Source organism: Lycorma delicatula, chromosome 7 (assembly GCF_047948215.1).
Source record: "Lycorma delicatula isolate Av1 chromosome 7, ASM4794821v1, whole genome shotgun sequence".
Classification (NCBI taxonomy): Eukaryota; Metazoa; Arthropoda; class Insecta; order Hemiptera; family Fulgoridae; genus Lycorma; species Lycorma delicatula.
In genome coordinates this window covers 83,627,237-83,639,712 of record NC_134461.1, presented here as the reverse complement: position 1 = coordinate 83,639,712, position 12,476 = coordinate 83,627,237, and the positions used below count along the sequence as shown (strand labels likewise).

General features: G+C 29.6%; 1 protein-coding gene across 1 annotated transcript in view; it reads right to left on the bottom strand.

The window, feature by feature from the left end:
* LOC142328187 (mitochondrial glutamate carrier 1-like) overlaps positions 1-12,476 on the bottom strand; it is a 112,679-nt gene that overhangs the window by 43,507 nt on the left and 56,696 nt on the right. The window lies entirely within an intron of this gene.

Sequence of the window (12,476 nt, the reverse complement as noted above, 5' to 3'; positions counted from 1 at the left end):
AAAATATCCAGTACACAGTTACCCAAAAGTACAAATTGGACCACAGCAATGAGAAAAGTATTATTTAGTCATACAACTGTGTTATTCAATTTTTTTTTCATGTTTAACAGAAAAAGGGTTAATAAAAAATTCAAGGAAAACTTTTCGGATCAAATTCAATAAACAAAAGTAAGTAATATAACTGTTAAACAGACTTTCGTTCCGTATGTCCGTTAGATACAGACTAATTAGTCTCAACTTTTTGTGTTTTTAAAACAATAATTCATATTTCAAGGGATTTTAATGAAATTCTTAGAGATTATATTTAAGCATGTATACCCTATGAAAATAATCAAGCGTGGAAATTTTCTTTACCAAATTAAAAAGCCGGTAAAGGATTCCATAATTTCCCTCACTTCATCCTGGACAATTTTACTTCAAATAAACCAGAAGTGTTTTTAAATATAAATAAGTTAATTGTGCAATATTTAGAAGATTACAATTGCGAAGATCAAAATGTTTAGTTAAAAAAAGGTTGGTTTCAATTTGACCTTCTTGCTGAAACGGCGTTTAATTTAAAAATTTCTAAACAATAAAGAAAAAAAAGAAAAATTCATAATAGGAACTTTTTGTATCCGTAATTAGCCTTCTTGACTAAATAACGTTTTTATCAACAAATTAATACTGTATTTAGAACTTAATTGCTAAAAAAAAAAAATTGAGTCCAATTTAATCCCCTTTGTTTTACAGTTACCTCGTATAACATTTTTAATAACAGCCGCAACTCGATAAACCGGTAAAGTATCAGAAATTATTAAAAAAAATTCAATAAAATCTATTAATTCTAAAGAATTAGATTACCACTAACAAATAATTAGTCCTCTTAAACCTGCCACCACTTAAGTTAGATTAAATTAAAAATAGTTAAAGTTAAGTTAAAGTTAGATTAAAAAAAAGTTAAAATCTAATTAACTTTTTTTAATCTAACTTATCTAAATTAAAAAAAGTTAAAGTTAAATTAAGTTAAGTTAAAGTTTGATTAAAAAAAGTTTAATTAGATTTGGAATCCTATAAATAAATTTAAAAAAAAATTGATCTTCTAAGTACAGTCCCATTCAGCCTCTAGTTTTTGGGGGCTTACACAAGTTTATTTACAGAAATAATTACTTACTTCGGTAAATCAGCCGGATTCGGTAAAATATTATTCAAAAAAACTAGAAATAATAATTTAATAAAAAAAATATGATTACCATGATGGCCTCTTGTTTGGCTTTTTTTTGTTCGAAAAAAGAAGCCAAAGCTGGGGTATAATAATTTGTCTTGACTGACTGATTCATCAATTCCCACAAAATTTGTAAACTTAAAATTTTGCAAATTTGTAAACATGTACTTCTTACGGTGTAGATGCACATTAATAGAGGATTTTTTTTGAAATTCCGAATATAAAGGATTAAAAAAGAGTAAAAATAAAATTTACTACTTTTTTAATTTCTAGGTAACAACTGAAGATATGAACTTGATTTTTGATCTGTGTAATATCTTCATGTGAATATTTAAAAACTAATTTCTAAATTTTTAGTTTATAGGATTACACTGAATTTTTTTCTAACGGATTTTTTCCTCTTTCTCGGTAACAAATGAAGATATCAACTTCATGTTTGGTTGTGTGTGTGTATGTGTGTGTGTGTGTGTGTGTGTGTGTGTGTGTGCGTGCGTGCGCGCGTGCTCTCTTCATGTGAATATTTTTAAAAAATCTTTAGATTTTTTGGAATTCGAACTTGAAAGGAGGTGAAGAAAGATAAATAAAATTTGAATAATGATTGCAAATTTTCCCCATTTCCGATTATATTAAACGAGATATTTACTAGAAAGGAGCTTGCAAATACACTTCAGATAAATATCTATAAATTATTTTCCGTTTTTTCTGGAATTTCTAGTTTTAAGATGCGACGATGTTCGGCGCGGCGGCTCAACCAATACAACCATTGTTACCCGTATGTGCGACGCGACTGGTTGCACCTGCCTCCGGTTATTTGACTAAAATATATAAAAATTAACTGCGACGGGTAACGCAAGTAGCTATATAGTGCAGGAAAAGCCGCGACGACGAGAATCCTCCCGTCGCGGATATATATCCGCGACGGGAGGATTCTCGTTTTATTTGGCTGTGTATGTATATATATACATACATACATACACAGCAAAATATTTGCGTCAAATTGCACCTTTTTTGACAACAGGTTTTCAATATAAGAAGAAAAAACTATTTAGAAATAATGTTAAATATTTCCCACCCTAAAAATAAGATCGATTTAAATTCGGAATTGTAATAACTTTAATTTACTTTCTTCGTACTAAAGTTCAATATTATAAGACCACTATACAAAAAAAAAATCTGATGTGGATACGATACAACTTCCTTATACGTCTACTAAATTACACAAACATTTTTTGCTGCACTTCATTTAAACTAATTTCATTTGTAAGTGAGATACGATCCTCCAATTCTTTAATAAGTGTACAGTTACAAAATTGTATTGTGGTGGACACCACGTTGCATAGCATTTTTTTGTGGTGTCCGTATCAGCATTTTATATTAGTTATATATTAATTTTGTTTCACGTCGCTCAAGTAGTTATGCATTTTAAGTGAGAACTTGTCGGATCCGTAACCATGCACACACCGGTTCGAATCCAACTTCATGTACATATATTTTGGACATTTTTTAACTTAAATATATTGATTTATTATTATCATATTATAATTATCAATATAATATAATTATAATAAATTTTTAATATGCAATTAACCACTGTAAAACTTTTTGAATTAAAATGAAAAGTACGTAAAATGTTATTTCACTAATTACTACTGATATTTTTCATATTTTATTTTTTTACTGTTATTATTGAATTATTATTTAATGTAACTTTTTTTACAATCAGAGATTAATAATTATTAATAAATCAATATATTAAAAATAAAAAAAAAGGAAATGAAGTCAGATTCGAATCGATGTGCCTTCCCCTTGTAAGATCCAAACATTTCATTAATTAAAATATTATTTGGCTATAACTTTGGAACCAATGAAAATAAGTACCAATTATGATATCGTTGAAAAATCTCCCAATGAGAGAGATTATTACTGCAGTTAAGAAAAAAATCAAAAATCCAAATTTTTTGGATTTTTGTTTTTTTTGGACACTTTCGGTCCAGTCGATTGCAATCAAAAAGTAAGTACACAACTAGATGTTACAACAGTCCTAAATCCAAAATCCTACGGCTAATTGTTTTTGAGTTATGCGGGATACATAAGTACGTCACGCCGAAACTAGTCAAAATGGATATTTCCGTTGAAATCTGAAAACCGAAATTTTTCACCATCACAATACTTCCCGTACTTCGTACAAGGAAAAAAAATGGCAAAAACTATCCCTCCATAATTTAATTCTGTCCAAAATTTAATGCCATCACTGATGGCACTCAAATGTCATTAATATTATTGATGGAACCCTAATGTAAACATAGTTTTTCTGTAGTTTTGAATGAGTTTTTAAACGTAGATATTTGAAAAAAACCTAATAAATAAGATTTGTCAATTGCTATATACTTTCCGTTTATAGCTGCTGCAGCAGCAACAGATTTTCAGATAAGAAAGTAAACAAATCTGACAACAAAGTTGTAATAATTTCTGGTAATACCGGCCATTTCTTATAATCCTGGCATTGGTTATTTATTTTTACGTAGTGGAAAAATAATTATACTTGAAAAAAATTACCTAAAATTTATTTTGTGAAGTAGGATAATTTATGATGATTTTTTACTGTAAAATTATCATTATTTGTTTAAATAAACCAAAAGAAGTATAAAAATTAAAAAAATCTCTATTTCCTAATTTTTATTGCTCCTTCACCTCCAAAATCACGTTCCAAGAAAATTGTTGAGTTTTCTACGTTTACTATGTTAAATGGAAGAAACTAACTAAATGTCACTAAAAAATGTACAACCAACAAAAAGTTACCTAAAATCTTTATTGTAAGTGGGAATTGATTATCATGAAACTTTATTGAATGTAATAAATCTTCTAAAAGTTTATTCGAACTTAGTTTAAATAAACAAAAAAAAAGTTTTGACGCGTTTGAAAAATCGATATTTTTAAACTTTGATAAGCTCTCCTCCTCCATAATACAAGTATTGTCCCCAAAGTAGTTTTTTTTTGTCTTTTGCACTACTACTATGCTTAGGAGGAAATAAAATAAATTCTGTTAAAAAATATGCAATAAAAGAAAGATTTTTTCAATTTTTTTTGGAAAGGGGGAATTAATTTTGCAACACCTTTTTTCTAAAAAAAAAATGCTATGATAAGCATGTACAATTGTACTAAAGTTAATAAAAAGTGGGGGTTAAATTGTGGTTATGTTTGCAAAATTTTGCGAAAAATAACCCCAAAAAAACTACCTATTCCCCCTAGGGATATTGACCTCAAAACTTTATCATCAAATTAATCCATATACACAGAGCCTCTGTACAAATTCTCATCAAAATCTGTTTATCCAGTCAAAAGTTATTAAGCTTCAAACACGCCAACGTAGTATTATTTACATACATTCAGCCGTTATTTAGATAGATTTCATAATAAAGCTACCGACTGTAATGGGTACCATGACTCGACTTCCAGAAAATTTCGACATATCTTCGCGTTTCACATCCCCCAGACCCCAAAACCACTGTCAGTTGAAAAGTTAATATATCTATATACATATTTCACTTTCTTTTGGACACGATAACTGCCGTAATTTTGTGCCAATCACTTTCAAATTGATACATAAAATAAAAAGATCCAAAATATGGTCGAGTTTGTTAATGGAAAAAATCGGACCATGGCGGTGGAAATGGGGGGATTTTTCGAAAAAAACAAAATATCGCTATAACTTTCTTATTAAGTAAAATATCGAATTCGTTTAAACTTCCTACTATTCTTTGGATAAGAGCCTAAAACCTATCCAAGTAAAGTTTTTTTGATATCACCAACCATAGGCGTAGGGGGGTGAACAAAATATGGGGTTTCACAGACAAAAAAAAAATCATACCTCCCTTAATAGGAACAGTATCAAAATCGGTTTAAAGTGGTCGTTAGTCCTCTAATCATTACCTAAAACTTTTGTCTGAAACAATTTTTGATATGACCAACCCTTACGGCAAGAGATGACCAAAATGTTGCTGGAATTGTAAGAAGATGGGGCTTGCCGTATTGCTAAACATGTGAAACTTATTTTCACATGGAACCATTGTCGTATTGAGTAAATCTGAAGTTTTTCTTAACTTTAAGATGGAAATATTTTTTTATCCTCCTACTTAGCACCGGTGAAATCTACCTCCGCCTTCCGGCGTCCCGAAAGGGATTTTTTTTAATTTTTTTATGTCCCTGGGTGGAGACGTCAGGTTATGCAAAAAAAACCTCGTACCCCACCTTTTTGAGTGATTACCATACTTTCTTTCTTTCAGCATAGCTTTAGAGCTGCAATGCCAGACAAGTAAAAACCAGCCAGCAATATCAATGTGTTAATTTTTAACTCAAAATTTAGGAACCTGAAATAAAGTAAATATTTTACCAGCGGATTTTTTTTTTTCTTATAAAAAGAAATCATCCATCCTCCTGCTTCTAAATATTAGATTTTTTTTCAAACTTTCAGTGTTACCTACCCAGTTTTTTTTTGTTTTTTTTTGTAAACGAGATGTTATCAAAATGGGAAAAATCTTTTATCCTGATCTCAGAATAATAGAACCTACATCATAATAAAATATCTCAACCGTTCAGACAAACTGACTTTTTTTATTACGTATTTCTAATTAAGAAATTACCAGGATGGAAATAGTATTAAACTTACACTAACTACTACAAAGGAAGAAAGGTAATTTTTATTTCTTTTAAATTTTGTTTTTTATCCAAATATCTCAACAAAAAAAAAGCTGAAAACATAGTTATACTTTCCTGGCATTGGTTACTTCTCCTTATAAGTACAAATGGAAAAATATTGATACGTAAAAAAATTTTTTAATTCAAAAAATCGATATTTTAATCCATAATTTAAAAAAATTATTAAAGAATATGCAATAAATAAAGATATACCTTTTTTCGATTTTTGGTGAAGGAGAGAATTTGGGGACAATTTTTTTTAAATGGTAAGACAAGTATGTATGCATATTACACAGAGCTTAATATAAAGTGGCGTTAGCAAGATTTTGAGAAAAATTGGCCCCAAAAAAACTATTTACCCCATCCCCTAGCTTTTACCAACAAATTGTCCCATACACACGATTGTCTGTGGCAAATTTCATCAAAATTGGTTTATACAATGAAAAGTTATTAAGCTTCCAACAGGCCAACACATAAATACTTACGAACATTACCACAGTTTCTTTTTTTTTTGGGGGGGGGGGTCCCGTATCCCATGAAACGTCGAGAAATGAAAAAAATCCCATACCCTATTTTTTAAATTATTACCACACCTTCCTTCTTGCAGAATAGTTCTAGAAAAGTAAAATACTGTATTAAAGATTGTTTTTAATCAGGTTTTATTAAAACAGAATACGCCCGGATAAAATTGAAACCATGCTTATATTAAGGAACTTATGTTTTCTTTAATGAAAAATATTTAAAAGAATAAATAAGTCCACAGGATAAAATTTTTTTTGTCTTCAATCATTTGACTGGTTTGATGCAGCTCTCCAAGATTCCCTATCTAGTGCTAGTCGTTTCATTTCGGTATACCCCCTACATCCTACATCCCTAACAATTTGTTTTACATATTCCAAACGTGGCCTGCCTACACAATTTTTTCCTACTACCTGTCCTTCCAATACTAAAGCTACTATTCCAGGATGCCTTAGTATGTGACCCATAAGTCTGTCTCTTGTTTTAGCTATATTTTTCCAAATGCTTCTTTCTTCATCTATTTGCCGCAACACCTCTTCATTTGTCACTTTATCCACCCATCTGATTTTTAACATTCTCCTGTAGCACCACATGTCAAAAGCTTCTAATCTTTTCTTCTCAGATACTCCGATCGTCCAAGTTTCACTTCCATATAAAGCCACACTCCAAACATACACTTTCAAAAATCTTTTCCTGATATTTCAATTAATTTTTGATGTAAACAAATTATATTTCTGACTGAAGGCTCGTTTCGCTTGTGCTATTCGGCGTTTTATATCGCTCCTGCTTCGTCCACTTTAGTAATTCTACTTTCCAAATAACAAAATTCTTCTACCTCCATAATCTTTTCTCCTCCTATTTTCACATTCAGTGGTCCATCTTTTTTATTTCTACTACATTTCATTACTTTTGTTTTGTTCTTGTTTTTTTTCATGCGATAGTTCTTGCGTAGGACTTCATCTATGCCGTTCATTGTTTCTTCTAAATCCTTTTTACTCTCAGCTAGAATTACTATATCATCAGCAAATCGTAGCATCTTTATCTTTTCACCTTGTACTGTTACTCCGAATCTAAATTGTTCTTTAACATCATTAACTGCTAGTTCCATGTAAAGATTAAAAAGCAACGGGGATAGGGAACATCCTTGTCGGACTCCCTTTCTTATTACGGCTTCTTTCTTATATTTGGATAAAATAATTTTCAATTGAATTAGGGTTAAATTTTAAACCAATGCCAGAAATTTAGCTTCTGGATTAATAAAAGCTTAGTTAAAAGTAATCGCATAAAAAAATTAATGAAAAAATTTAACTGCTGAAAAACATGCAGAACAGGCAGTAAAAAAAAAAAAAAAAAAATAACAATAAATGAATAAATAAAATAAAATAAAAATTTTAAGATTATGCCCATTAATTATTTGATTTTATTGCTTATGAATTTATGATGTAGCGAGAAAATAAATTTAATTTAATTTTTTTACATTCTTATCTGTTTCCATTAATTTTGTTATCAAAAACATTTAAAATAAATCATTTGTTGTGGCGTCTTGTTTTTTGTTTAATGGGTCATATCTTATATAATTTCACTTCCCGTACAACATTTTTCCTGATTTATGTTTTATTATTCAAAAAATGTATAGAATGAAATAATTGTTATTTATTAACTGACACATACGATCCGATGTGCTTTCTTATAACACTACTATTACTAACTACTACCACAACAAACAAACTAGTTTTGAATAAGTACAAACTGTATAATTAAATGCATGAAATATATTTCTACAGCAGAAAAATCTAATATGGTTAAGTAGTATTTTTATCTCGTTAATTTTTTCAGCATTTTATCATATCTTTATAAATAAATTCCCTTAGAAAAATATCCTTTCAAATATAGAAAATTTAGTCACTGTTCATTAAACCGGTTGCACATGCGACTGTTTGATCATCATGTAGATCAAATATACTCCTATCTCGTGATAGATAAATCAATCGTATCATTTAATAAATCCGAAGAATGAGACATCTGTTGTGGCTTTATTTAGCCGTGACCCCAAAATAGTTGCACCCATTATTTACGAAATAATGTGTACTTAATTTGTACGATATGCAAGGTTCACCAGGATCAAAATAGACCCTCTATTAATTAGAATCCAACAACAAACGATAACTCGGAAACAGGGTTAAACATGACTGTTAAGGCTAAACGTTTAACCATTACATTTTGTAATGCACATTATTAAAATGTACCCTTACATTAATAATGGAAATTCCCCTTCCTTGTATATATCAGATTTTATTTTACGACCACCTCAGCCAAAGGATGAACTCCTCATCTACAATTACGATATAGGTCCAGAGGTAGTATTCCTTCTGATGAAGGAAATCTACCTTCCTTCCCTCCTTCCACACACTTAATTTCCTTGGAACTTTCCTTCCTCTTCCTCCATAGTCTTAAAATAAAGTCTATGTACCTACAATCTAAGAAAATGCCTCGAAAAGAAGGAATCAACCATACGGGAAAGTGGTGGAAACAAAATGACAATCTACAAAGAGAAGAATTGTGAAACGAGACACAAATAACTTATTAGGAATTCAAGGACGTCCAAAAAATTGGGTGCGAATCCAACCATACAATTTCTTAGAAGACCAGGAGATATTGGCCAACATAGTGGGCAGCATTTAACAATTACTTGACAAACTGAAATATACACTTTAATAGATTTTCTTCTTCTTCAGATATTAAAATGTCATCTGAGAACAGGATCAGAACTCCCTAAAAAAAATTCTAGTCCATTCTAAAAATTGTATGGTTTGTGGATAAATTCAACTGAAATACAAACCGATCAGCCAAATATTGCCAATGGAATGTCAAAATTAATGCAATTAATTTAATTTCATCTCATCAATGCGATTTCCTTAATTTAGGAAAAATTGAATTAACTAATGATTATTACAATATTTTCCACAGAAAAACAATTTATTCAATTTTTTCCGAAGAAACATACGATATTACTTTCGATCGGACGGAGGGAAGGGGGGGGGGAGGTATGAAATTGAATTTTGTTTAGTTTTAGGCATGAAGATAACGAAAATGTCATCCTTGTAAAAGATTTTGTTGCTAAAAAATCTTCAAAACTATTAGATGAATTTCATTGAAATTTAGAATGTTGTAGTAGCATATTTGAAGTAATGCATGTGAAAGAATTTAATAAAGATTATATGAGTCGTTCTTCATTTACGTACGCTCAATTGTTCCAAAATATTTGAAAAATTTGTGGCTCGAAAATTTCCAAAACTACTACATCAATTCCACTGAAATTTAAATAAGCTGTAGTGTATCCGAGACGTGAACATTTGAATATTTGATGATGAAGATTGGTTTATCCAATTTTAAGGTTATGTTGACTTTGTATTGGTGTACTTTTCTTACGCGCTTATTCAGTCACAGTGGTGAACGAGTTTTAACCTTATGCATATGTGTAGGGGTTATTCGTTATTTTTAACTATTTCATCAAATTACGGTTATAATAATTTAATTTTTTTATAAACAGAAAATAAATTTTAATATTAATAAATACGAAAAATTAATCTCTTTTAATTTTTTCATTTAATTTATGTTTTGTAAATTTCTTGCGCAAAAAAATTATGCAAATCAAAAATAACGAAAAGTAGATCGACTTGTGCAGAATTGAGCAAGAATTTTTTTATCAGTAATACTAGATCCAGCTAAGGTTTTTCCTTAACGAAGCCTCAGGCTTGGTTCAAATGCCACTACAATATTTGGATGAAATCAATTTACTGCAGAATATTTTTCTGCTGATTAAGCAAACTCGTTGATCAGTAACATGTTGCTTCCAGCCCTAAACAAAGAATCCTTGGGGATTACGGGCGGGATGGATGTCAAATTACTAATGGAGGATTGAGGTGGTCCTTTGATGTGTTTTTTCTTGTTAGAGGTTTTTTAGTGGGTAAAGCCGGATTCCTAAAATAATATAGTTTCTCTTTTCCTATTTAGCCTCTGGAACCATCTAGGGTATTACTTCTGAGGATGATATGTATGAATAGTGTAGCCTTGCACAGTCTCAGGTCGACCAATCCTGAGATCAAAGAACATCGGTATCCACGATCTACTATTCAAATCCAAATAAAAGTAACTAACTGCCTTTACTAAAATTTGAACCTTAGAACTCTCGACTTCGAAATCAGCTAATTTGTAATGACGAGTTTACGCTAGACCAACCCGGTGGGTAATACAATATAGTAGAAATTTCTATAAAATTTTATTGAAATTCCTTCCACAATTATTTTTAATATTTTACACATTATGATGTTATCAGCATAATAATCTATAAATCTATAGATAATTTCTGCGTCACAATGTTCGATAATTGAGAAATAAATAAAAGTGACGCCTGAAAGGAAGGCTGTATTATATTTTTCGTATGAAGTGCGGCCCCCACTACAATTTCCTTTTCTAAAAACGCTGATTACTAATTACAGTATTAACGACGTTTTAATACTGTATTATAATCTAGTTCACTTTCCTCTCTTTCACTGCTCCCATGGACTGATCCAGTGAAACACTTATGGGCTCTTCCAAACTCTCAACATTGTTACGAGTCCCTTTACATCAAATCAACTGTTCCACTATATTTTTGTAATTAATAGAGTAATTATAAAAATTTATAAAGTCGTTATTCATAATATTGCAGTAAACCTCATTCTGTTACATATTTTTACTCTGAAAAAGTATAAACAAAGTTGTATGCAAATATCTTGATGGTTTGAAACTTACATTCCCTAAGGTAGACAATCCTGAAGATAAAAAAAAAAACTAATAAAATAACAATCAGGAACAATAACGTATTATTATAACAGGATTTCTTTACAGTTCAACTGTTAATTTAACAAGAAAATATTGAAATTTAAAATGATTTTTACTTCCTTGTACGAAGTAAAGGAAGTATTGTGATCGCGAAAAATTTCGGTTTTCAGATTTCAACGGAAATATCCATTTTGACCATCCATGAATCCATTTTGACTAGGTTCGGCGTGACGTCTGTACGTACGTATGTATCTCGCAAAACTAAAAACAATTAGCAATAGGATGTTGAAATTTTTTGCGATCAATTGAACCCAAAAAATTGGATTTTGACCTTTTTCTTAACTGCAGTAATAAGCCCTTATTGAGAGCTTTTCAACGATATATCATAATTGGTACTTATTTTTATTGGTTCCAGAGTTATAGCCAAATAAAATTTCAATTAATGAAATATTTGGTTCTATAAGAAGGCACATCGGTTCGAATCACACTTCATCTCCTTTTTTTTAATTTAAATATATTGATTTATTAATAATTATTACCCCGTAATTGTAAAAACATTTGCAATAAATAATTATTTAATAATAACAATAAAGAAAAAATATGAAAAAAAATCAGAATTTATTAGTAAAATAAAATTTTATGTACTTTTAGAAATGTGCATATGTAATTTAATAGGATTATTACATATGTGTATGTGTAAAAGAGTTTGTAAAACATCTGATTATTTAATATTCATTGAAAAATTATTATTTAGAATCGTATTATTTTTGAATTTTCTAGTTTAAATTCTGTTTAATATTATTTCATTATTCTGGAATTTCTGTTTAATTTTATCTACAGAGTGACTGAAAAATAGACCCTCACAAGAACAACATATACACTGAGGCATACATACCCGATCTGTAATAAATTGAAAAAATATTTATCTTTTAGTTCATTACTCCTCTGATATTGTTGCACAACATTCTCCCTAAGTCGTACAAGGAAGTCATGTAGTGTGCACCTCAGATTTTTTTTTAACCTTATTGATTTATTAAAAATTATTAACTTCAGATAATAAAAAAAAATTACAATAAATAATAATTTAATAACAATAAAAAATAAACATGAAAATATCATAAGTTATTAATGAAATAAAATTTTATGTACTTTTAAAAATGAGTAATATAATGTAATGTAATTTAACAGGCGTACAAGGAAATCATGTGGTGTCCACATCAGATTTTTTAGTAATATA